Raw genomic sequence first — 24,557 nt, forward strand, 5'->3', positions numbered from 1 at the left:
ACGGCTTTGTAGATTGCACTCATGTCAGCAACTCCATATACATTTTTTTTTTCTTCATGCTTCTTTCTTCATCCTTTTTTCTTTCTGTCATTCAGACTTTCATTCATTCGATCTCTCTCACTCACTTGCTTTAACTCATTTGTTCTCACTCACTCACTCACTCACTCACTCAATCACTCACTCACTCATTCACTCTCACTCACTCTCACTCTCTCACTCACTCGCTCACTAAGTCAGTCTCTCTCTCTCTCTCTCTTTTTCTTTTTATATATATTTTTTTCCGTCTTCTTCTTCTTCTTCTTCTTCTTCTTCTTCTTCAGACCCTGTCATAGCACTAATGCCTTTCCAATACCACCAGCAGATGGAGACACTCCATTGCAACATTGGTTGTGAGCAGCAGTTTCTAAAAACAAATGCCTCATGGCGGATTTCCCATCCATCAATGGATGGTAAATTTTGTTTTTATCATTCACTGACCACAGAAACCAATGCATGGTCAAGCAACAGCAATGACACACCCTTGTGTATAGGCATGAGACCCTCATGTCATTTAACAGGATTCAGCACCACCCACAAGACAGCTACCTGTCATGTCATGTCAAACCTGCACAGGTGTGCTAGATTATTATTATTTCGTTTTATTTTATTTTTTTACACCAATCAGTGTGCAAACATGGTCATTAAAACGCTAAATGAATAGACGTTCATAAACCAGTCAGTGCAACTCATCATTTTGGTCTCCAATTCTCAAACTCAAATTCTCACCCACGGAGGATTAAATGAGAATCTTTCTTGTTTAACACTGGAATGGGGTGGTGCACTGTTCACTACCCGAAGATACTGCCACATCGGGTCAATGCATAGGGCGGCAGAAGCAAGCTTCCAAATCAGCTCCCTTTCTCAAAAATCCATTTAATTTATGGTCCCCAGATAGGGAACGTATGTATCAGTATGTGCTCACAAGTCACCCAAGTGCAAGTATTCACACAAAAAAAAACGTGCCTCAGGATGCGATCTGTCGCAAGATCCTTTCTTTTTTTACACTTGATCTAAGCCAAAAGGCCTAGAGGGGATAACCGGGAAAGGGGTGGACCCAACCATGTCCCCTTCATGAGCACTCACATTACTCATAGGAATGGAAGGAAGGCTGGCAGCCAACCAGCCTCCCATACACTTTCTGGGTGGGTGGCAGTCAGCCACCCATACATACATACAGCACAGGCTAAACCCACATCATCACTTAAAAAAAGGACAGGCGACCATTGCACTCTGATGGAGCATTTAGCAATGCAATCCATAGCCTGGCTTTTGCCTGAACCCCCATCACTCCTCCTCTTGCATATAAGACAATATTTCAGATCTGCATATGAAAACAACACGCCTACCTTTGTTGCACATAGCTGCCTGCCTGTCTCTAGTTACCCCACTGGCTGTAGCTGCGTCCCTTCCGACATGGAATAACACCAACTGTAACGATAAACTGAAAATTAACAGTATAAACCTGCATCATTTTGGACTCTGGTATTTGCTGAATCCGGGTGACCTGACAATCGATGGTGGTGCCGCTGGTGATTCTGGCCTTCTTGGAATCTGTTGGGCCTATGTGTTAGCTCACACATCACTTGGGTATCCATGGTAACTACCACAACATGGTCATCTGCAGTTTACATCTAGCCCGTGGCATTGAATGGCATTTTAAAAGTGCTAAGGGTCCTGGTGCAATAATCCTCCCATGAGGATCAGCCTCAACGGCTTTGTAGATTGCACTCATGTCAGCAACTCCATATACATTTTTTTTTCTTCATGCTTCTTTCTTCATCCTTTTTTCTTTCTGTCATTCAGACTTTCATTCATTCGATCTCTCTCACTCACTTGCTTTAACTCATTTGTTCTCACTCACTCACTCACTCACTCAATCACTCACTCACTCATTCACTCTCACTCACTCTCACTCTCTCACTCACTCGCTCACTAAGTCAGTCTCTCTCTCTCTCTCTCTCTCTCTTTTTCTTTTTATATATATTTTTTTCCGTCTTCTTCTTCTTCTTCAGACCCTGTCATAGCACTAATGCATTTCCAATACCACCAGCAGATGGAGACACTCCATTGCAACATTGGTTGTGAGCAGCAGTTTCTAAAAACAAATGCCTCATGGCGGATTTCCCATCCATCAATGGATGGTAAATTTTGTTTTTATCATTCACTGACCACAGAAACCAATGCATGGTCAAGCAACAGCAATGACACACCCTTGTGTATAGGCATGAGACCCTCATGTCATTTAACAGGATTCAGCACCACCCACAAGACAGCTACCTGTCATGTCATGTCAAACCTGCACAGGTGTGCTAGATTATTATTATTTAGTTTTATTTTATTTTTTTACACCAATCAGTGTGCAAACATGGTCATTAAAACGCTAAATGAATAGACGTTCATAAACCAGTCAGTGCAACTCATCATTTTGGTCTCCAATTCTCAAACTCAAATTCTCACCCACGGAGGATTAAATGAGAATCTTTCTTGTTTAACACTGGAATGGGGTGGTGCACTGTTCACTACCCGAAGATACTGCCACATCGGGTCAATGCATAGGGCGACAGAAGCAAGCTTCCAAATCAGCTCCCTTTCTCAAAAATCCATTTAATTTATGGTCCCCAGATAGGGAACGTATGTATCAGTATGTGCTCACAAGTCACCCAAGTGCAAGTATTCACACAAAAAAAAACGTGCCTCAGGATGCGATCTGTCGCAAGATCCTTTCTTTTTTTACACTTGATCTAAGCCAAAAGGCCTAGAGGGGATAACCGGGAAAGGGGTGGACCCAACCATGTCCCCTTCATGAGCACTCACATTACTCATAGGAATGGAAGGAAGGCTGGCAGCCAACCAGCCTCCCATACACTTTCTGGGTGGGTGGCAGTCAGCCACCCATACATACATACAGCACAGGCTAAACCCACATCATCACTTAAAAAAAGGACAGGCGACCATTGCACTCTGATGGAGCATTTAGCAATGCAATCCATAGCCTGGCTTTTGCCTGAACCCCCATCACTCCTCCTCTTGCATATAAGACAATATTTCAGATCTGCATATGAAAACAACACGCCTACCTTTGTTGCACATAGCTGCCTGCCTGTCTCTAGTTACCCCACTGGCTGTAGCTGCGTCCCTTCCGACATGGAATAACACCAACTGTAACGATAAACTGAAAATTAACAGTATAAACCTGCATCATTTTGGACTCTGGTATTTGCTGAATCCGGGTGACCTGACAATCGATGGTGGTGCCGCTGGTGATTCTGGCCTTCTTGGAATCTGTTGGGCCTATGTGTTAGCTCACACATCACTTGGGTATCCATGGTAACTACCACAACATGGTCATCTGCAGTTTACATCTAGCCCGTGGCATTGAATGGCATTTTAAAAGTGCTAAGGGTCCTGGTGCAATAATCCTCCCATGAGGATCAGCCTCAACGGCTTTGTAGATTGCACTCATGTCAGCAACTCCATATACATTTTTTTTTCTTCATGCTTCTTTCTTCATCCTTTTTTCTTTCTGTCATTCAGACTTTCATTCATTCGATCTCTCTCACTCACTTGCTTTAACTCATTTGTTCTCACTCACTAACTCACTCACTCAATCACTCACTCACTCATTCACTCTCACTCACTCTCACTCTCTCACTCACTCGCTCACTAAGTCAGTCTCTCTCTCTCTTTTTCTTTTTATATATATTTTTTTCCGTCTTCTTCTTCTTCTTCTTCAGACCCTGTCATAGCACTAATGCCTTTCCAATACCACCAGCAGATGGAGACACTCCATTGCAACATTGGTTGTGAGCAGCAGTTTCTAAAAACAAATGCCTCATGGCGGATTTCCCATCCATCAATGGATGGTAAATTTTGTTTTTATCATTCACTGACCACAGAAACCAATGCATGGTCAAGCAACAGCAATGACACACCCTTGTGTATAGGCATGAGACCCTCATGTCATTTAACAGGATTCAGCACCACCCACAAGACAGCTACCTGTCATGTCATGTCAAACCTGCACAGGTGTGCTAGATTATTATTATTTTGTTTTATTTTATTTTTTTACACCAATCAGTGTGCAAACATGGTCATTAAAACGCTAAATGAATAGACGTTCATAAACCAGTCAGTGCAACTCATCATTTTGGTCTCCAATTCTCAAACTCAAATTCTCACCCACGGAGGATTAAATGAGAATCTTTCTTGTTTAACACTGGAATGGGGTGGTGCACTGTTCACTACCCGAAGATACTGCCACATCGGGTCAATGCATAGGGCGACAGAAGCAAGCTTCCAAATCAGCTCCCTTTCTCAAAAATCCATTTAATTTATGGTCCCCAGATAGGGAACGTATGTATCAGTATGTGCTCACAAGTCACCCAAGTGCAAGTATTCACACAAAAAAAAACGTGCCTCAGGATGCGATCTGTCGCAAGATCCTTTCTTTTTTTACACTTGATCTAAGCCAAAAGGCCTAGAGGGGATAACCGGGAAAGGGGTGGACCCAACCATGTCCCCTTCATGAGCACTCACATTACTCATAGGAATGGAAGGAAGGCTGGCAGCCAACCAGCCTCCCATACACTTTCTGGGTGGGTGGCAGTCAGCCACCCATACATACATACAGCACAGGCTAAACCCACATCATCACTTAAAAAAAGGACAGGCGACCATTGCACTCTGATGGAGCATTTAGCAATGCAATCCATAGCCTGGCTTTTGCCTGAACCCCCATCACTCCTCCTCTTGCATATAAGACAATATTTCAGATCTGCATATGAAAACAACACGCCTACCTTTGTTGCACATAGCTGCCTGCCTGTCTCTAGTTACCCCACTGGCTGTAGCTGCGTCCCTTCCGACATGGAATAACACCAACTGTAACGATAAACTGAAAATTAACAGTATAAACCTGCATCATTTTGGACTCTGGTATTTGCTGAATCCGGGTGACCTGACAATCGATGGTGGTGCCGCTGGTGATTCTGGCCTTCTTGGAATCTGTTGGGCCTATGTGTTAGCTCACACATCACTTGGGTATCCATGGTAACTACCACAACATGGTCATCTGCAGTTTACATCTAGCCCGTGGCATTGAATGGCATTTTAAAAGTGCTAAGGGTCCTGGTGCAATAATCCTCCCATGAGGATCAGCCTCAACGGCTTTGTAGATTGCACTCATGTCAGCAACTCCATATACATTTTTTTTTCTTCATGCTTCTTTCTTCATCCTTTTTTCTTTCTGTCATTCAGACTTTCATTCATTCGATCTCTCTCACTCACTTGCTTTAACTCATTTGTTCTCACTCACTCACTCACTCACTCAATCACTCACTCACTCATTCACTCTCACTCACTCTCACTCTCTCACTCACTCGCTCACTAAGTCAGTCTCTCTCTCTCTCTCTCTCTTTTTCTTTTTATATATATTTTTTTCCGTCTTCTTCTTCTTCTTCTTCTTCTTCAGACCCTGTCATAGCACTAATGCCTTTCCAATACCACCAGCAGATGGAGACACTCCATTGCAACATTGGTTGTGAGCAGCAGTTTCTAAAAACAAATGCCTCATGGCGGATTTCCCATCCATCAATGGATGGTAAATTTTGTTTTTATCATTCACTGACCACAGAAACCAATGCATGGTCAAGCAACAGCAATGACACACCCTTGTGTATAGGCATGAGACCCTCATGTCATTTAACAGGATTCAGCACCACCCACAAGACAGCTACCTGTCATGTCATGTCAAACCTGCACAGGTGTGCTAGATTATTATTATTTCGTTTTATTTTATTTTTTTACACCAATCAGTGTGCAAACATGGTCATTAAAACGCTAAATGAATAGACGTTCATAAACCAGTCAGTGCAACTCATCATTTTGGTCTCCAATTCTCAAACTCAAATTCTCACCCACGGAGGATTAAATGAGAATCTTTCTTGTTTAACACTGGAATGGGGTGGTGCACTGTTCACTACCCGAAGATACTGCCACATCGGGTCAATGCATAGGGCGGCAGAAGCAAGCTTCCAAATCAGCTCCCTTTCTCAAAAATCCATTTAATTTATGGTCCCCAGATAGGGAACGTATGTATCAGTATGTGCTCACAAGTCACCCAAGTGCAAGTATTCACACAAAAAAAAACGTGCCTCAGGATGCGATCTGTCGCAAGATCCTTTCTTTTTTTACACTTGATCTAAGCCAAAAGGCCTAGAGGGGATAACCGGGAAAGGGGTGGACCCAACCATGTCCCCTTCATGAGCACTCACATTACTCATAGGAATGGAAGGAAGGCTGGCAGCCAACCAGCCTCCCATACACTTTCTGGGTGGGTGGCAGTCAGCCACCCATACATACATACAGCACAGGCTAAACCCACATCATCACTTAAAAAAAGGACAGGCGACCATTGCACTCTGATGGAGCATTTAGCAATGCAATCCATAGCCTGGCTTTTGCCTGAACCCCCATCACTCCTCCTCTTGCATATAAGACAATATTTCAGATCTGCATATGAAAACAACACGCCTACCTTTGTTGCACATAGCTGCCTGCCTGTCTCTAGTTACCCCACTGGCTGTAGCTGCGTCCCTTCCGACATGGAATAACACCAACTGTAACGATAAACTGAAAATTAACAGTATAAACCTGCATCATTTTGGACTCTGGTATTTGCTGAATCCGGGTGACCTGACAATCGATGGTGGTGCCGCTGGTGATTCTGGCCTTCTTGGAATCTGTTGGGCCTATGTGTTAGCTCACACATCACTTGGGTATCCATGGTAACTACCACAACATGGTCATCTGCAGTTTACATCTAGCCCGTGGCATTGAATGGCATTTTAAAAGTGCTAAGGGTCCTGGTGCAATAATCCTCCCATGAGGATCAGCCTCAACGGCTTTGTAGATTGCACTCATGTCAGCAACTCCATATACATTTTTTTTTCTTCATGCTTCTTTCTTCATCCTTTTTTCTTTCTGTCATTCAGACTTTCATTCATTCGATCTCTCTCACTCACTTGCTTTAACTCATTTGTTCTCACTCACTCACTCACTCACTCACTCAATCACTCACTCACTCATTCACTCTCACTCACTCTCACTCTCTCACTCACTCGCTCACTAAGTCAGTCTCTCTCTCTCTCTCTCTCTCTTTTTCTTTTTATATATATTTTTTTCCGTCTTCTTCTTCTTCTTCTTCTTCTTCAGACCCTGTCATAGCACTAATGCATTTCCAATACCACCAGCAGATGGAGACACTCCATTGCAACATTGGTTGTGAGCAGCAGTTTCTAAAAACAAATGCCTCATGGCGGATTTCCCATCCATCAATGGATGGTAAATTTTGTTTTTATCATTCACTGACCACAGAAACCAATGCATGGTCAAGCAACAGCAATGACACACCCTTGTGTATAGGCATGAGACCCTCATGTCATTTAACAGGATTCAGCACCACCCACAAGACAGCTACCTGTCATGTCATGTCAAACCTGCACAGGTGTGCTAGATTATTATTATTTAGTTTTATTTTATTTTTTTACACCAATCAGTGTGCAAACATGGTCATTAAAACGCTAAATGAATAGACGTTCATAAACCAGTCAGTGCAACTCATCATTTTGGTCTCCAATTCTCAAACTCAAATTCTCACCCACGGAGGATTAAATGAGAATCTTTCTTGTTTAACACTGGAATGGGGTGGTGCACTGTTCACTACCCGAAGATACTGCCACATCGGGTCAATGCATAGGGCGACAGAAGCAAGCTTCCAAATCAGCTCCCTTTCTCAAAAATCCATTTAATTTATGGTCCCCAGATAGGGAACGTATGTATCAGTATGTGCTCACAAGTCACCCAAGTGCAAGTATTCACACAAAAAAAAACGTGCCTCAGGATGCGATCTGTCGCAAGATCCTTTCTTTTTTTACACTTGATCTAAGCCAAAAGGCCTAGAGGGGATAACCGGGAAAGGGGTGGACCCAACCATGTCCCCTTCATGAGCACTCACATTACTCATAGGAATGGAAGGAAGGCTGGCAGCCAACCAGCCTCCCATACACTTTCTGGGTGGGTGGCAGTCAGCCGTCCATACATACATACAGCACAGGCTAAACCCACATCATCACTTAAAAAAAGGACAGGCGACCATTGCACTCTGATGGAGCATTTAGCAATGCAATCCATAGCCTGGCTTTTGCCTGAACCCCCATCACTCCTCCTCTTGCATATAAGACAATATTTCAGATCTGCATATGAAAACAACACGCCTACCTTTGTTGCACATAGCTGCCTGCCTGTCTCTAGTTACCCCACTGGCTGTAGCTGCGTCCCTTCCGACATGGAATAACACCAACTGTAACGATAAACTGAAAATTAACAGTATAAACCTGCATCATTTTGGACTCTGGTATTTGCTGAATCCGGGTGACCTGACAATCGATGGTGGTGCCGCTGGTGATTCTGGCCTTCTTGGAATCTGTTGGGCCTATGTGTTAGCTCACACATCACTTGGGTATCCATGGTAACTACCACAACATGGTCATCTGCAGTTTACATCTAGCCCGTGGCATTGAATGGCATTTTAAAAGTGCTAAGGGTCCTGGTGCAATAATCCTCCCATGAGGATCAGCCTCAACGGCTATGTAGATTGCACTCATGTCAGCAACTCCATATACATTTTTTTTTCTTCATGCTTCTTTCTTCATCCTTTTTTCTTTCTGTCATTCAGACTTTCATTCATTCGATCTCTCTCACTCACTTGCTTTAACTCATTTGTTCTCACTCACTCACTCACTCACTCACTCAATCACTCACTCACTCATTCACTCTCACTCACTCTCACTCTCTCACTCACTCGCTCACTAAGTCAGTCTCTCTCTCTCTTTTTCTTTTTATATATATTTTTTTCCGTCTTCTTCTTCTTCTTCTTCAGACCCTGTCATAGCACTAATGCCTTTCCAATACCACCAGCAGATGGAGACACTCCATTGCAACATTGGTTGTGAGCAGCAGTTTCTAAAAACAAATGCCTCATGGCGGATTTCCCATCCATCAATGGATGGTAAATTTTGTTTTTATCATTCACTGACCACAGAAACCAATGCATGGTCAAGCAACAGCAATGACACACCCTTGTGTATAGGCATGAGACCCTCATGTCATTTAACAGGATTCAGCACCACCCACAAGACAGCTACCTGTCATGTCATGTCAAACCTGCACAGGTGTGCTAGATTATTATTATTTAGTTTTATTTTATTTTTTTACACCAATCAGTGTGCAAACATGGTCATTAAAACGCTAAATGAATAGACGTTCATAAACCAGTCAGTGCAACTCATCATTTTGGTCTCCAATTCTCAAACTCAAATTCTCACCCACGGAGGATTAAATGAGAATCTTTCTTGTTTAACACTGGAATGGGGTGGTGCACTGTTCACTACCCGAAGATACTGCCACATCGGGTCAATGCATAGGGCGACAGAAGCAAGCTTCCAAATCAGCTCCCTTTCTCAAAAATCCATTTAATTTATGGTCCCCAGATAGGGAACGTATGTATCAGTATGTGCTCACAAGTCACCCAAGTGCAAGTATTCACACAAAAAAAAACGTGCCTCAGGATGCGATCTGTCGCAAGATTCTTTCTTTTTTTACACTTGATCTAAGCCAAAAGGCCTAGAGGGGATAACCGGGAAAGGGGTGGACCCAACCATGTCCCCTTCATGAGCACTCACATTACTCATAGGAATGGAAGGAAGGCTGGCAGCCAACCAGCCTCCCATACACTTTCTGGGTGGGTGGCAGTCAGCCACCCATACATACATACAGCACAGGCTAAACCCACATCATCACTTAAAAAAGGACAGGCGACCATTGCACTCTGATGGAGCATTTAGCAATGCAATCCATAGCCTGGCTTTTGCCTGAACCCCCATCACTCCTCCTCTTGCATATAAGACAATATTTCAGATCTGCATATGAAAACAACACGCCTACCTTTGTTGCACATAGCTGCCTGCCTGTCTCTAGTTACCCCACTGGCTGTAGCTGCGTCCCTTCCGACATGGAATAACACCAACTGTAACGATAAACTGAAAATTAACAGTATAAACCTGCATCATTTTGGACTCTGGTATTTGCTGAATCCGGGTGACCTGACAATCGATGGTGGTGCCGCTGGTGATTCTGGCCTTCTTGGAATCTGTTGGGCCTATGTGTTAGCTCACACATCACTTGGGTATCCATGGTAACTACCACAACATGGTCATCTGCAGTTTACATCTAGCCCGTGGCATTGAATGGCATTTTAAAAGTGCTAAGGGTCCTGGTGCAATAATCCTCCCATGAGGATCAGCCTCAACGGCTTTGTAGATTGCACTCATGTCAGCAACTCCATATACATTTTTTTTTCTTCATGCTTCTTTCTTCATCCTTTTTTCTTTCTGTCATTCAGACTTTCATTCATTCGATCTCTCTCACTCACTTGCTTTAACTCATTTGTTCTCACTCACTCACTCACTCACTCACTCAATCACTCACTCACTCATTCACTCTCACTCACTCTCACTCTCTCACTCACTCGCTCACTAAGTCAGTCTCTCTCTCTCTCTCTCTCTTTTTCTTTTTATATATATTTTTTTCCGTCTTCTTCTTCTTCTTCAGACCCTGTCATAGCACTAATGCCTTTCCAATACCACCAGCAGATGGAGACACTCCATTGCAACATTGGTTGTGAGCAGCAGTTTCTAAAAACAAATGCCTCATGGCGGATTTCCCATCCATCAATGGATGGTAAATTTTGTTTTTATCATTCACTGACCACAGAAACCAATGCATGGTCAAGCAACAGCAATGACACACCCTTGTGTATAGGCATGAGACCCTCATGTCATTTAACAGGATTCAGCACCACCCACAAGACAGCTACCTGTCATGTCATGTCAAACCTGCACAGGTGTGCTAGATTATTATTATTTAGTTTTATTTTATTTTTTTACACCAATCAGTGTGCAAACATGGTCATTAAAACGCTAAATGAATAGACGTTCATAAACCAGTCAGTGCAACTCATCATTTTGGTCTCCAATTCTCAAACTCAAATTCTCACCCACGGAGGATTAAATGAGAATCTTTCTTGTTTAACACTGGAATGGGGTGGTGCACTGTTCACTACCCGAAGATACTGCCACATCGGGTCAATGCATAGGGCGACAGAAGCAAGCTTCCAAATCAGCTCCCTTTCTCAAAAATCCATTTAATTTATGGTCCCCAGATAGGGAACGTATGTATCAGTATGTGCTCACAAGTCACCCAAGTGCAAGTATTCACACAAAAAAAAACGTGCCTCAGGATGCGATCTGTCGCAAGATCCTTTCTTTTTTTACACTTGATCTAAGCCAAAAGGCCTAGAGGGGATAACCGGGAAAGGGGTGGACCCAACCATGTCCCCTTCATGAGCACTCACATTACTCATAGGAATGGAAGGAAGGCTGGCAGCCAACCAGCCTCCCATACACTTTCTGGGTGGGTGGCAGTCAGCCACCCATACATACATACAGCACAGGCTAAACCCACATCATCACTTAAAAAAAGGACAGGCGACCATTGCACTCTGATGGAGCATTTAGCAATGCAATCCATAGCCTGGCTTTTGCCTGAACCCCCATCACTCCTCCTCTTGCATATAAGACAATATTTCAGATCTGCATATGAAAACAACACGCCTACCTTTGTTGCACATAGCTGCCTGCCTGTCTCTAGTTACCCCACTGGCTGTAGCTGCGTCCCTTCCGACATGGAATAACACCAACTGTAACGATAAACTGAAAATTAACAGTATAAACCTGCATCATTTTGGACTCTGGTATTTGCTGAATCCGGGTGACCTGACAATCGATGGTGGTGCCGCTGGTGATTCTGGCCTTCTTGGAATCTGTTGGGCCTATGTGTTAGCTCACACATCACTTGGGTATCCATGGTAACTACCACAACATGGTCATCTGCAGTTTACATCTAGCCCGTGGCATTGAATGGCATTTTAAAAGTGCTAAGGGTCCTGGTGCAATAATCCTCCCATGAGGATCAGCCTCAACGGCTTTGTAGATTGCACTCATGTCAGCAACTCCATATACATTTTTTTTTCTTCATGCTTCTTTCTTCATCCTTTTTTCTTTCTGTCATTCAGACTTTCATTCATTCGATCTCTCTCACTCACTTGCTTTAACTCATTTGTTCTCACTCACTCACTCACTCACTCACTCAATCACTCACTCACTCATTCACTCTCACTCACTCTCACTCTCTCACTCACTCGCTCACTAAGTCAGTCTCTCTCTCTCTCTCTCTTTTTCTTTATATATATATTTTTTTCCGTCTTCTTCTTCTTCTTCTTCAGACCCTGTCATAGCACTAATGCCTTTCCAATACCACCAGCAGATGGAGACACTCCATTGCAACATTGGTTGTGAGCAGCAGTTTCTAAAAACAAATGCCTCATGGCGGATTTCCCATCCATCAATGGATGGTAAATTTTGTTTTTATCATTCACTGACCACAGAAACCAATGCATGGTCAAGCAACAGCAATGACACACCCTTGTGTATAGGCATGAGACCCTCATGTCATTTAACAGGATTCAGCACCACCCACAAGACAGCTACCTGTCATGTCATGTCAAACCTGCACAGGTGTGCTAGATTATTATTATTTAGTTTTATTTTATTTTTTTACACCAATCAGTGTGCAAACATGGTCATTAAAACGCTAAATGAATAGACGTTCATAAACCAGTCAGTGCAACTCATCATTTTGGTCTCCAATTCTCAAACTCAAATTCTCACCCACGGAGGATTAAATGAGAATCTTTCTTGTTTAACACTGGAATGGGGTGGTGCACTGTTCACTACCCGAAGATACTGCCACATCGGGTCAATGCATAGGGCGACAGAAGCAAGCTTCCAAATCAGCTCCCTTTCTCAAAAATCCATTTAATTTATGGTCCCCAGATAGGGAACGTATGTATCAGTATGTGCTCACAAGTCACCCAAGTGCAAGTATTCACACAAAAAAAAACGTGCCTCAGGATGCGATCTGTCGCAAGATCCTTTCTTTTTTTACACTTGATCTAAGCCAAAAGGCCTAGAGGGGATAACCGGGAAAGGGGTGGACCCAACCATGTCCCCTTCATGAGCACTCACATTACTCATAGGAATGGAAGGAAGGCTGGCAGCCAACCAGCCTCCCATACACTTTCTGGGTGGGTGGCAGTCAGCCACCCATACATACATACAGCACAGGCTAAACCCACATCATCACTTAAAAAAAGGACAGGCGACCATTGCACTCTGATGGAGCATTTAGCAATGCAATCCATAGCCTGGCTTTTGCCTGAACCCCCATCACTCCTCCTCTTGCATATAAGACAATATTTCAGATCTGCATATGAAAACAACACGCCTACCTTTGTTGCACATAGCTGCCTGCCTGTCTCTAGTTACCCCACTGGCTGTAGCTGCGTCCCTTCCGACATGGAATAACACCAACTGTAACGATAAACTGAAAATTAACAGTATAAACCTGCATCATTTTGGACTCTGGTATTTGCTGAATCCGGGTGACCTGACAATCGATGGTGGTGCCGCTGGTGATTCTGGCCTTCTTGGAATCTGTTGGGCCTATGTGTTAGCTCACACATCACTTGGGTATCCATGGTAACTACCACAACATGGTCATCTGCAGTTTACATCTAGCCCGTGGCATTGAATGGCATTTTAAAAGTGCTAAGGGTCCTGGTGCAATAATCCTCCCATGAGGATCAGCCTCAACGGCTTTGTAGATTGCACTCATGTCAGCAACTCCATATACATTTTTTTTTCTTCATGCTTCTTTCTTCATCCTTTTTTCTTTCTGTCATTCAGACTTTCATTCATTCGATCTCTCTCACTCACTTGCTTTAACTCATTTGTTCTCACTCACTCACTCACTCACTCAATCACTCACTCACTCATTCACTCTCACTCACTCTCACTCTCTCACTCACTCGCTCACTAAGTCAGTCTCTCTCTCTCTCTCTCTTTTTCTTTTTATATATATTTTTTTCCGTCTTCTTCTTCTTCTTCTTCTTCTTCTTCAGACCCTGTCATAGCACTAATGCCTTTCCAATACCACCAGCAGATGGAGACACTCCATTGCAACATTGGTTGTGAGCAGCAGTTTCTAAAAACAAATGCCTCATGGCGGATTTCCCATCCATCAATGGATGGTAAATTTTGTTTTTATCATTCACTGACCACAGAAACCAATGCATGGTCAAGCAACAGCAATGACACACCCTTGTGTATAGGCATGAGACCCTCATGTCATTTAACAGGATTCAGCACCACCCACAAGACAGCTACCTGTCATGTCATGTCAAACCTGCACAGGTGTGCTAGATTATTATTATTTAGTTTTATTTTATTTTTTTACACCAATCAGTGTGCAAACATGGTCATTAAAACGCTAAATGAATAGACGTTCATAAACCAGTCAGTGCAACTCATCATTTTGGTCTCCAATTCTCAAACTCAAATTCTCACCCACGGAGGATTAAATGAGAATCTTTCTTGTTTAACACTGGAATGGGGTGGTGCACTGTTCACTACCCGAAGATACTGCCACATCGGGTCAATGCATAGGGCGACAGAAGCAAGCTTCCAAATCAGCTCCCTTTCTCAAAAATCCATTTAATTTATGGTCCCCAGATAGGGAACGTATGTATCAGTATGTGCTCACAAGTCACCCAAGTGCAAGTATTCACACAAAAAAAAACTTGCCTCAGGATGCGATCTGTCGCAAGATCCTTTCTTTTTTTACACTTGATCTAAGCCAAAAGGCCTAGAGGGGATAACCGGGAAAGGGGTGGACCCAACCATGTCCCCTTCATGAGCACTCACATTACTCATAGGAATGGAAGGAAGGCTGGCAGCCAACCAGCCTCCCATACACTTTCTGGGTGGGTGGCAGTCAGCCACCCATACATACATACAGCACTGGCTAAACCCACATCATCACTTAAAAAAAGGACAGGCGACCATTGCACTCTGATGGAGCATTTAGCAATGCAATCCATAGCCTGGCTTTTGCCTGAACCCCCATCACTCCTCCTCTTGCATATAAGACAATATTTCAGATCTGCATATGAAAACAACACGCCTACCTTTGTTGCACATAGCTGCCTGCCTGTCTCTAGTTACCCCACTGGCTGTAGCTGCGTCCCTTCCGACATGGAATAACACCAACTGTAACGATAAACTGAAAATTAACAGTATAAACCTGCATCATTTTGGACTCTGGTATTTGCTGAATCCGGGTGACCTGACAATCGATGGTGGTGCCGCTGGTGATTCTGGCCTTCTTGGAATCTGTTGGGCCTATGTGTTAGCTCACACATCACTTGGGTATCCATGGTAACTACCACAACATGGTCATCTGCAGTTTACATCTAGCCCGTGGCATTGAATGGCATTTTAAAAGTGCTAAGGGTCCTGGTGCAATAATCCTCCCATGAGGATCAGCCTCAACGGCTTTGTAGATTGCACTCATGTCAGCAACTCCATATACATTTTTTTTTCTTCATGCTTCTTTCTTCATCCTTTTTTCTTTCTGTCATTCAGACTTTCATTCATTCGATCTCTCTCACTCACTTGCTTTAACTCATTTGTTCTCACTCACTCACTCACTCACTCATTCACTCTCACTCACTCTCACTCTCTCACTCACTCGCTCACTAAGTCAGTCTCTCTCTCTCTCTCTCTTTTTCTTTTTATATATATTTTTTTCCGTCTTCTTCTTCTTCTTCTTCAGACCCTGTCATAGCACTAATGCCTTTCCAATACCACCAGCAGATGGAGACACTCCATTGCAACATTGGTTGTGAGCAGCAGTTTCTAAAAACAAATGCCTCATGGCGGATTTCCCATCCATCAATGGATGATACATTTTGTTTTTATCATTCACTGACCACAGAAACCAATGCATGGTCAAGCAACAGCAATGACACACCCTTGTGTATAGGCATGAGACCCTCATGTCATTTAACAGGATTCAGCACCACCCACAAGACAGCTACCTGTCATGTCATGTCAAACCTGCACAGGTGTGCTAGATTATTATTATTTAGTTTTATTTTATTTTTTTACACCAATCAGTGTGCAAACATGGTCATTAAAACGCTAAATGAATAGACGTTCATAAACCAGTCAGTGCAACTCATCATTTTGGTCTCCAATTCTCAAACTCAAATTCTCACCCACGGAGGATTAAATGAGAATCTTTCTTGTTTAACACTGGAATGGGGTGGTGCACTGTTCACTACCCGAAGATACTGCCACATCGGGTCAATGCATAGGGCGACAGAAGCAAGCTTCCAAATCAGCTCCCTTTCTCAAAAATCCATTTAATTTATGGTCCCCAGATAGGGAACGTATGTATCAGTATGTGCTCACAAGTCACCCAAGTGCAAGTATTCACACAAAAAAAAAAACGTGCCTCAGGATGCGATCTGTCGCAAGATCCTTTCTTTTTTTACACTTGATCTAAGCCAAAAGGCCTAGAGGGGATAACCGGGAAAGGGGTGGACCCAACCATGTCCCCTTCATGAGCACTCACATTACTCATAGGAATGGAAGGAAGGCTGGCAGCCAACCAGCCTCCCATACACTTTCTGGGTGGGTGGCAGTCAGCCACCCATACATACATACAGCACAGGCTAAACCCACATCATCACTTAAAAAAAGGACAGGCGACCATTGCACTCTGATGGAGCATTTAGCAATGCAATCCATAGCCTGGCTTTTGCCTGAACCCCCATCACTCCTCCTCTTGCATGTAAGACAATATTTCAGATCTGCATATGAAAACAACACGCCTACCTTTGTTGCACATAGCTGCCTGCCTGTCTCTAGTTACCCCACTGGCTGTAGCTGCGTCCCTTCCGACATGGAATAACACCAACTGTAACGATAAACTGAAAATTAACAGTATAAACCTGCATCATTTTGGACTCTGGTATTTGCTGAATCCGGGTGACCTGACAATCGATGGTGGTGCCGCTGGTGATTCTGGCCTTCTTGGAATCTGTTGGGCCTATGTGTTAGCTCACACATCACTTGGGTATCCATGGTAACTACCACAACATGGTCATCTGCAGTTTACATCTAGCCCGTGGCATTGAATGGCATTTTAAAAGTGCTAAGGGTCCTGGTGCAATAATCCTCCCATGAGGATCAGCCTCAACGGCTTTGTAGATTGCACTCATGTCAGCAACTCCATATACATTTTTTTTTCTTCATGCTTCTTTCTTCATCCTTTTTTCTTTCTGTCATTCAGACTTTCATTCATTCGATCTCTCTCACTCACTTGCTTTAACTCATTTGTTCTCACTCACTCACTCACTCACTCAATCTCACTCACTCTCACTCTCTCACTCACTCGCTCACTAAGTCAGTCTCTCTCTCTCTCTCTCTCTCTTTTTCTTTTTATATATATTTTTTTCCGTCTTCTTCTTCTTCTTCAGACCCTGTCATAGCACTAATGCCTTTCCAATACCACCAGCAGATGGAGACACTCCATTGCAACATTGGTTGTGAGCAGCAGTTTCTAAAAACAAATGCCTCATGGCGGATTTCCCATCCATCAATGGATGGTAAATTTTGTTTTTATCATTCACTGACCACAGAAACCAATGCATGGTCAAGCAACAGCAATGACACACCCTTGTGTATAGGCATGAGACCCTCATGTCATTTAACAGGATTCAGCACCACCCACAAGACAGCTACCTGTCATGTCATGTCAAACCTGCACAGGTGTGCTAGATTATTATTATTTAGTTTTATTTTATTTTTTTACACCAATCAGTGTGCAAACATGGTCATTAAAACGCTAAATGAATAGACGTTCATAAACCAGTCAGTGCAACTCATCATTTTGGTCTCCAATTCTCAAACTCAAATTCTCACCCACGGAGGATTAAATGAGAATCTTTCTTGTTTAACACTGGAATGGGGTGGTGCACTGTTCACTACCCGAAGATACTGCCACATCGGGTCAATGCATAGGGCGACAGAAGCAAGCTTCCAAATCAGCTCCCTTTCTCAAAAATCCATTTAATTTATGGTCCCCAGATAGGGAACGTATGTATCAGTATGTGCTCACAAGTCACCCAAGTGCAAGTATTCACACAAAAAAAAACGTGCCTCAGGATGCGATCTGTCGCAAGATCCTTTCTTTTTTTACACTTGATCTAAGCCAAAAGGCCTAGAGGGGATAACCGGGAAAGGGGTGGACCCAACCATGTCCCCTTCATGAGCACTCACATTACTCATAGGAATGGAAGGAAGGCTGGCAGCCAACCAGCCTCCCATACACTTTCTGGGTGGGTGGCAGTCAGCCACCCATACATACATACAGCACAGGCTAAACCCACATCATCACTTAAAAAAAGGACAGGCGACCATTGCACTCTGATGGAGCATTTAGCAATGCAATCCATAGCCTGGCTTTTGCCTGAACCCCCATCACTCCTCCTCTTGCATGTAAGACAATATTTCAGATCTGCATATGAAAACAACACGCCTACCTTTGTTGCACATAGCTGCCTGCCTGTCTCTAGTTACCCCACTGGCTGTAGCTGCGTCCCTTCCGACATGGAATAACACCAACTGTAACGATAAACTGAAAATTAACAGTATAAACCTGCATCATTTTGGACTCTGGTATTTGCTGAATCCGGGTGACCTGACAATCGATGGTGGTGCCGCTGGTGATTCTGGCCTTCTTGGAATCTGTTGGGCCTATGTGTTAGCTCACACATCACTTGGGTATCCATGGTAACTACCACAACATGGTCATCTGCAGTTTACATCTAGCCCGTGGCATTGAATGGCATTTTAAAAGTGCTAAGGGTCCTGGTGCAATAATCCTCCCATGAGGATCAGCCTCAACGGCTTTGTAGATTGCACTCATGTCAGCAACTCCATATACATTTTTTTTTCTTCATGCTTCTTTCTTCATCCTTTTTTCTTTCTGTCATTCAGACTTTCATTCATTCGATCTCTCTCACTCACTTGCTTTAACTCATTTGTTCTCACTCACTCACTCACTCACTCAATCTCACTCACTCTCACTCTCTCACTCACTCGCTCACTAAGTCAGTCTCTCTCTCTCTCTCTCTCTCTTTTTCTTTTTATATATATTTTTTTCCGTCTTCTTCTTCTTCTTCTTCTTCAGACCCTGTCATAGCACTAATGCCTTTCCAATACCACCAGCAGATGGAGACACTCCATTGCAACATTGGTTGTGAGCAGCAGTTTCTAAAAACAAATGCCTCATGGCGGATTTCCCATCCATCAATGGATGGTAAATTTTGTTTTTATCATTCACTGACCACAGAAACCAATGCATGGTCAAGCAACAGCAATGACACACCCTTGTGTATAGGCATGAGACCCTCATGTCATTTAACAGGATTCAGCACCACCCACAAGACAGCTACCTGTCATGTCATGTCAAACCTGCACAGGTGTGCTAGATTATTATTATTTAGTTTTATTTTATTTTTTTACACCAATCAGTGTGCAAACATGGTCATTAAAACGCTAAATGAATAGACGTTCATAAACCAGTCAGTGCAACTCATCATTTTGGTCTCCAATTCTCAAACTCAAATTCTCACCCACGGAGGATTAAATGAGAATCTTTCTTGTTTAACACTGGAATGGGGTGGTGCACTGTTCACTACCCGAAGATACTGCCACATCGGGTCAATGCATAGGGCGACAGAAGCAAGCTTCCAAATCAGCTCCCTTTCTCAAAAATCCATTTAATTTATGGTCCCCAGATAGGGAACGTATGTATCAGTATGTGCTCACAAGTCACCCAAGTGCAAGTATTCACACAAAAAAAAACGTGCCTCAGGATGCGATCTGTCGCAAGATCCTTTCTTTTTTTACACTTGATCTAAGCCAAAAGGCCTAGAGGGGATAACCGGGAAAGGGGTGGACCCAACCATGTCCCCTTCATGAGCACTCACATTACTCATAGGAATGGAAGGAAGGCTGGCAGCCAACCAGCCTCCCATACACTTTCTGGGTGGGTGGCAGTCAGCCACCCATACATACATACAGCACAGGCTAAACCCACATCATCACTTAAAAAAAGGACAGGCGACCATTGCACTCTGATGGAGCATTTAGCAATGCAATCCATAGCCTGGCTTTTGCCTGAACCCCCATCACTCCTCCTCTTGCATGTAAGACAATATTTCAGATCTGCATATGAAAACAACACGCCTACCTTTGTTGCACATAGCTGCCTGCCTGTCTCTAGTTACCCCACTGGCTGTAGCTGCGTCCCTTCCGACATGGAATAACACCAACTGTAACGATAAACTGAAAATTAACAGTATAAACCTGCATCATTTTGGACTCTGGTATTTGCTGAATCCGGGTGACCTGACAATCGATGGTGGTGCCGCTGGTGATTCTGGCCTTCTTGGAATCTGTTGGGCCTATGTGTTAGCTCACACATCACTTGGGTATCCATGGTAACTACCACAACATGGTCATCTGCAGTTTACATCTAGCCCGTGGCATTGAATGGCATTTTAAAAGTGCTAAGGGTCCTGGTGCAATAATCCTCCCATGAGGATCAGCCTCAACGGCTTTGTAGATTGCACTCATGTCAGCAACTCCATATACATTTTTTTTTCTTCATGCTTCTTTCTTCATCCTTTTTTCTTTCTGTCATTCAGACTTTCATTCATTCGATCTCTCTCACTCACTTGCTTTAACTCATTTGTTCTCACTCACTCACTCACTCAATCACTCACTCACTCATTCACTCTCACTCACTCTCACTCTCTCACTCACTCGCTCACTAAGTCAGTCTCTCTCTCTCTCTCTCTTTTTCTTTTTATATATATTTTTTTCCGTCTTCTTCTTCTTCTTCTTCTTCTTCAGACCCTGTCATAGCACTAATGCCTTTCCAATACCACCAGCAGATGGAGACACTCCATTGCAACATTGGTTGTGAGCAGCAGTTTCTAAAAACAAATGCCTCATGGCGGATTTCCCATCCATCAATGGATGGTAAATTTTGTTTTTATCATTCACTGACCACAGAAACCAATGCATGGTCAAGCAACAGCAATGACACACCCTTGTGTATAGGCATGAGACCCTCATGTCATTTAACAGGATTCAGCACCACCCACAAGACAGCTACCTGTCATGTCATGTCAAACCTGCACAGGTGTGCTAGATTATTATTATTTAGTTTTATTTTATTTTTTTACACCAATCAGTGTGCAAACATGGTCATTAAAACGCTAAATGAATAGACGTTCATGAACCAGTCAGTGCAACTCATCATTTTGGTCTCCAATTCTCAAACTCAAATTCTCACCCACGGAGGATTAAATGAGAATCTTTCTTGTTTAACACTGGAATGGGGTGGTGCACTGTTCACTACCCGAAGATACTGCCACATCGGGTCAATGCATAGGGCGACAGAAGCAAGCTTCCAAATCAGCTCCCTTTCTCAAAAATCCATTTAATTTATGGTCCCCAGATAGGGAACGTATGTATCAGTATGTGCTCACAAGTCACCCAAGTGCAAGTATTCACACAAAAAAAAACGTGCCTCAGGATGCAATCTGTCGCAAGATCCTTTCTTTTTTTACACTTGATCTAAGCCAAAAGGCCTAGAGGGGATAACCGGGAAAGGGGTGGACCCAACCATGTCCCCTTCATGAGCACTCACATTACTCATAGGAATGGAAGGAAGGCTGGCAGCCAACCAGCCTCCCATACACTTTCTGGGTGGGTGGCAGTCAGCCACCCATACATACATACAGCACAGGCTAAACCCACATCATCACTTAAAAAAAGGACAGGCGACCATTGCACTCTGATGGAGCATTTAGCAATGCAATCCATAGCCTGGCTTTTGCCTGAACCCCCATCACTCCTCCTCTTGCATATAAGACAATATTTCAGATCTGCATATGAAAACAACACGCCTACCTTTGTTGCACATAGCTGCCTGCCTGTCTCTAGTTACCCCACTGGCTGTAGCTGCGTCCCTTCCGACATGGAATAACACCAACTGTAACGATAAACTGAAAATTAACAGTATAAACCTGCATCATTTTGGACTCTGGTATTTGCTGAATCCGGGTGACCTGACAATCAATGGTGGTGCCGCTGGTGATTCTGGCCTTCTTGGAATCTGTTGGGCCTATGTGTTAGCTCACACATCACTTGGGTATCCATGGTAACTACCACAACATGGTCATCTGCAGTTTACATCTAGCCCGTGGCATTGAATGGCATTTTAAAAGTGCTAAGGGTCCTGGTGCAATAATCCTCCCATGAGGATCAGCCTCAACGGCTTTGTAGATTGCACTCATGTCAGCAACTCCATATACATTTTTTTTTCTTCATGCTTCTTTCTTCATCCTTTTTTCTTTCTGTCATTCAGACTTTCATTCATTCGATCTCTCTCACTCACTTGCTTTAACTCATTTGTTCTCACTCACTCACTCACTCACTCACTCACTCAATCACTCACTCACTCATTCACTCTCACTCACTCTCACTCTCTCACTCACTCGCTCACTAAGTCAGTCTCTCTCTCTCTCTCTTTTTTTCTTTTTATATATATTTTTTTCCGTCTTCTTCTTCTTCTTCTTCTTCTTCTTCAGACCCTGTCATAGCACTAATGCCTTTCCAATACCACCAGCAGATGGAGACACTCCATTGCAACATTGGTTGTGAGCAGCAGTTTCTAAAAACAAATGCCTCATGGCGGATTTCCCATCCATCAATGGATGGTAAATTTTGTTTTTATCATTCACTGACCACAGAAACCAATGCATGGTCAAGCAACAGCAATGACACACCCTTGTGTATAGGCATGAGACCCTCATGTCATTTAACAGGATTCAGCACCACCCACAAGACAGCTACCTGTCATGTCATGTCAAACCTGCACAGGTGTGCTAGATTATTATTATTTAGTTTTATTTTATTTTTTTACACCAATCAGTGTGCAAACATGGTCATTAAAACGCTAAATGAATAGACGTTCATAAACCAGTCAGTGCAACTCATCATTTTGGTCTCCAATTCTCAAACTCAAATTCTCACCCACGGAGGATTAAATGAGAATCTTTCTTGTTTAACACTGGAATGGGGTGGTGCACTGTTCACTACCCGAAGATACTGCCACATCGGGTCAATGCATAGGGCGACAGAAGCAAGCTTCCAAATCAGCTCCCTTTCTCAAAAATCCATTTAATTTATGGTCCCCAGATAGGGAACGTATGTATCAGTATGTGCTCACAAGTCACCCAAGTGCAAGTATTCACACAAAAAAAAACGTGCCTCAGGATGCAATCTGTCGCAAGATCCTTTCTTTTTTTACACTTGATCTAAGCCAAAAGGCCTAGAGGGGATAACCGGGAAAGGGGTGGACCCAACCATGTCCCCTTCATGAGCACTCACATTACTCATAGGAATGGAAGGAAGGCTGGCAGCCAACCAGCCTCCCATACACTTTCTGGGTGGGTGGCAGTCAGCCACCCATACATACATACAGCACAGGCTAAACCCACATCATCACTTAAAAAAAGGACAGGCGACCATTGCACTCTGATGGAGCATTTAGCAATGCAATCCATAGCCTGGCTTTTGCCTGAACCCCCATCACTCCTCCTCTTGCATGTAAGACAATATTTCAGATCTGCATATGAAAACAACACGCCTACCTTTGTTGCACATAGCTGCCTGCCTGTCTCTAGTTACCCCACTGGCTGTAGCTGCGTCCCTTCCGACATGGAATAACACCAACTGTAACGATAAACTGAAAATTAACAGTATAAACCTGCATCATTTTGGACTCTGGTATTTGCTGAATCCGGGTGACCTGACAATCGATGGTGGTGCCGCTGGTGATTCTGGCCTTCTTGGAATCTGTTGGGCCTATGTGTTAGCTCACACATCACTTGGGTATCCATGGTAACTACCACAACATGGTCATCTGCAGTTTACATCTAGCCCGTGGCATTGAATGGCATTTTAAAAGTGCTAAGGGTCCTGGTGCAATAATCCTCCCATGAGGATCAGCCTCAACGGCTTTGTAGATTGCACTCATGTCAGCAACTCCATATACATTTTTTTTTCTTCATGCTTCTTTCTTCATCCTTTTTTCTTTCTGTCATTCAGACTTTCATTCATTCGATCTCTCTCACTCACTTGCTTTAACTCATTTGTTCTCACTCACTCACTCACTCACTCAATCACTCACTCATTCACTCTCACTCACTCTCACTCTCTCACTCACTCGCTCACTAAGTCAGTCTCTCTCTCTCTCTCTCTTTTTCTTTTTATATATATTTTTTTCCGTCTTCTTCTTCTTCTTCTTCAGACCCTGTCATAGCACTAATGCCTTTCCAATACCACCAGCAGATG

The 24,557-nt window shown here is 43.4% G+C and overlaps 14 pseudogenes; all 14 read right to left on the reverse strand.

Annotated features, from left to right (window-relative positions):
* Positions 1–810: 810 nt before the first annotated feature.
* On the reverse strand, positions 811–1,074 carry LOC130286142 (U2 spliceosomal RNA; annotated as a pseudogene).
* Positions 1,075–2,541: 1,467 nt separating this feature from the next.
* Positions 2,542–2,805, reverse strand: LOC130285786 (U2 spliceosomal RNA; annotated as a pseudogene).
* Positions 2,806–4,263: 1,458 nt separating this feature from the next.
* LOC130285787 (U2 spliceosomal RNA) lies at positions 4,264–4,527 on the reverse strand (annotated as a pseudogene).
* A 1,472-nt stretch (positions 4,528–5,999) lies between these two features.
* LOC130286153 (U2 spliceosomal RNA) lies at positions 6,000–6,263 on the reverse strand (annotated as a pseudogene).
* A 1,478-nt stretch (positions 6,264–7,741) lies between these two features.
* On the reverse strand, positions 7,742–8,005 carry LOC130285788 (U2 spliceosomal RNA; annotated as a pseudogene).
* Positions 8,006–9,467: 1,462 nt separating this feature from the next.
* On the reverse strand, positions 9,468–9,731 carry LOC130288395 (U2 spliceosomal RNA; annotated as a pseudogene).
* A 1,466-nt stretch (positions 9,732–11,197) lies between these two features.
* LOC130285789 (U2 spliceosomal RNA) lies at positions 11,198–11,461 on the reverse strand (annotated as a pseudogene).
* A 1,468-nt stretch (positions 11,462–12,929) lies between these two features.
* On the reverse strand, positions 12,930–13,193 carry LOC130285790 (U2 spliceosomal RNA; annotated as a pseudogene).
* Positions 13,194–14,666: 1,473 nt separating this feature from the next.
* Positions 14,667–14,930, reverse strand: LOC130285609 (U2 spliceosomal RNA; annotated as a pseudogene).
* A 1,448-nt stretch (positions 14,931–16,378) lies between these two features.
* On the reverse strand, positions 16,379–16,644 carry LOC130288245 (U2 spliceosomal RNA; annotated as a pseudogene).
* A 1,445-nt stretch (positions 16,645–18,089) lies between these two features.
* On the reverse strand, positions 18,090–18,353 carry LOC130285791 (U2 spliceosomal RNA; annotated as a pseudogene).
* Positions 18,354–19,804: 1,451 nt separating this feature from the next.
* LOC130285792 (U2 spliceosomal RNA) lies at positions 19,805–20,068 on the reverse strand (annotated as a pseudogene).
* A 1,466-nt stretch (positions 20,069–21,534) lies between these two features.
* LOC130290168 (U2 spliceosomal RNA) lies at positions 21,535–21,798 on the reverse strand (annotated as a pseudogene).
* A 1,481-nt stretch (positions 21,799–23,279) lies between these two features.
* Positions 23,280–23,543, reverse strand: LOC130290170 (U2 spliceosomal RNA; annotated as a pseudogene).
* Between the last annotated feature and the right edge of the window lie 1,014 nt (positions 23,544–24,557).

The sequence above is a fragment of the Hyla sarda genome, chromosome 8 (assembly GCF_029499605.1).
Source record: "Hyla sarda isolate aHylSar1 chromosome 8, aHylSar1.hap1, whole genome shotgun sequence".
Classification (NCBI taxonomy): Eukaryota; Metazoa; Chordata; class Amphibia; order Anura; family Hylidae; genus Hyla; species Hyla sarda.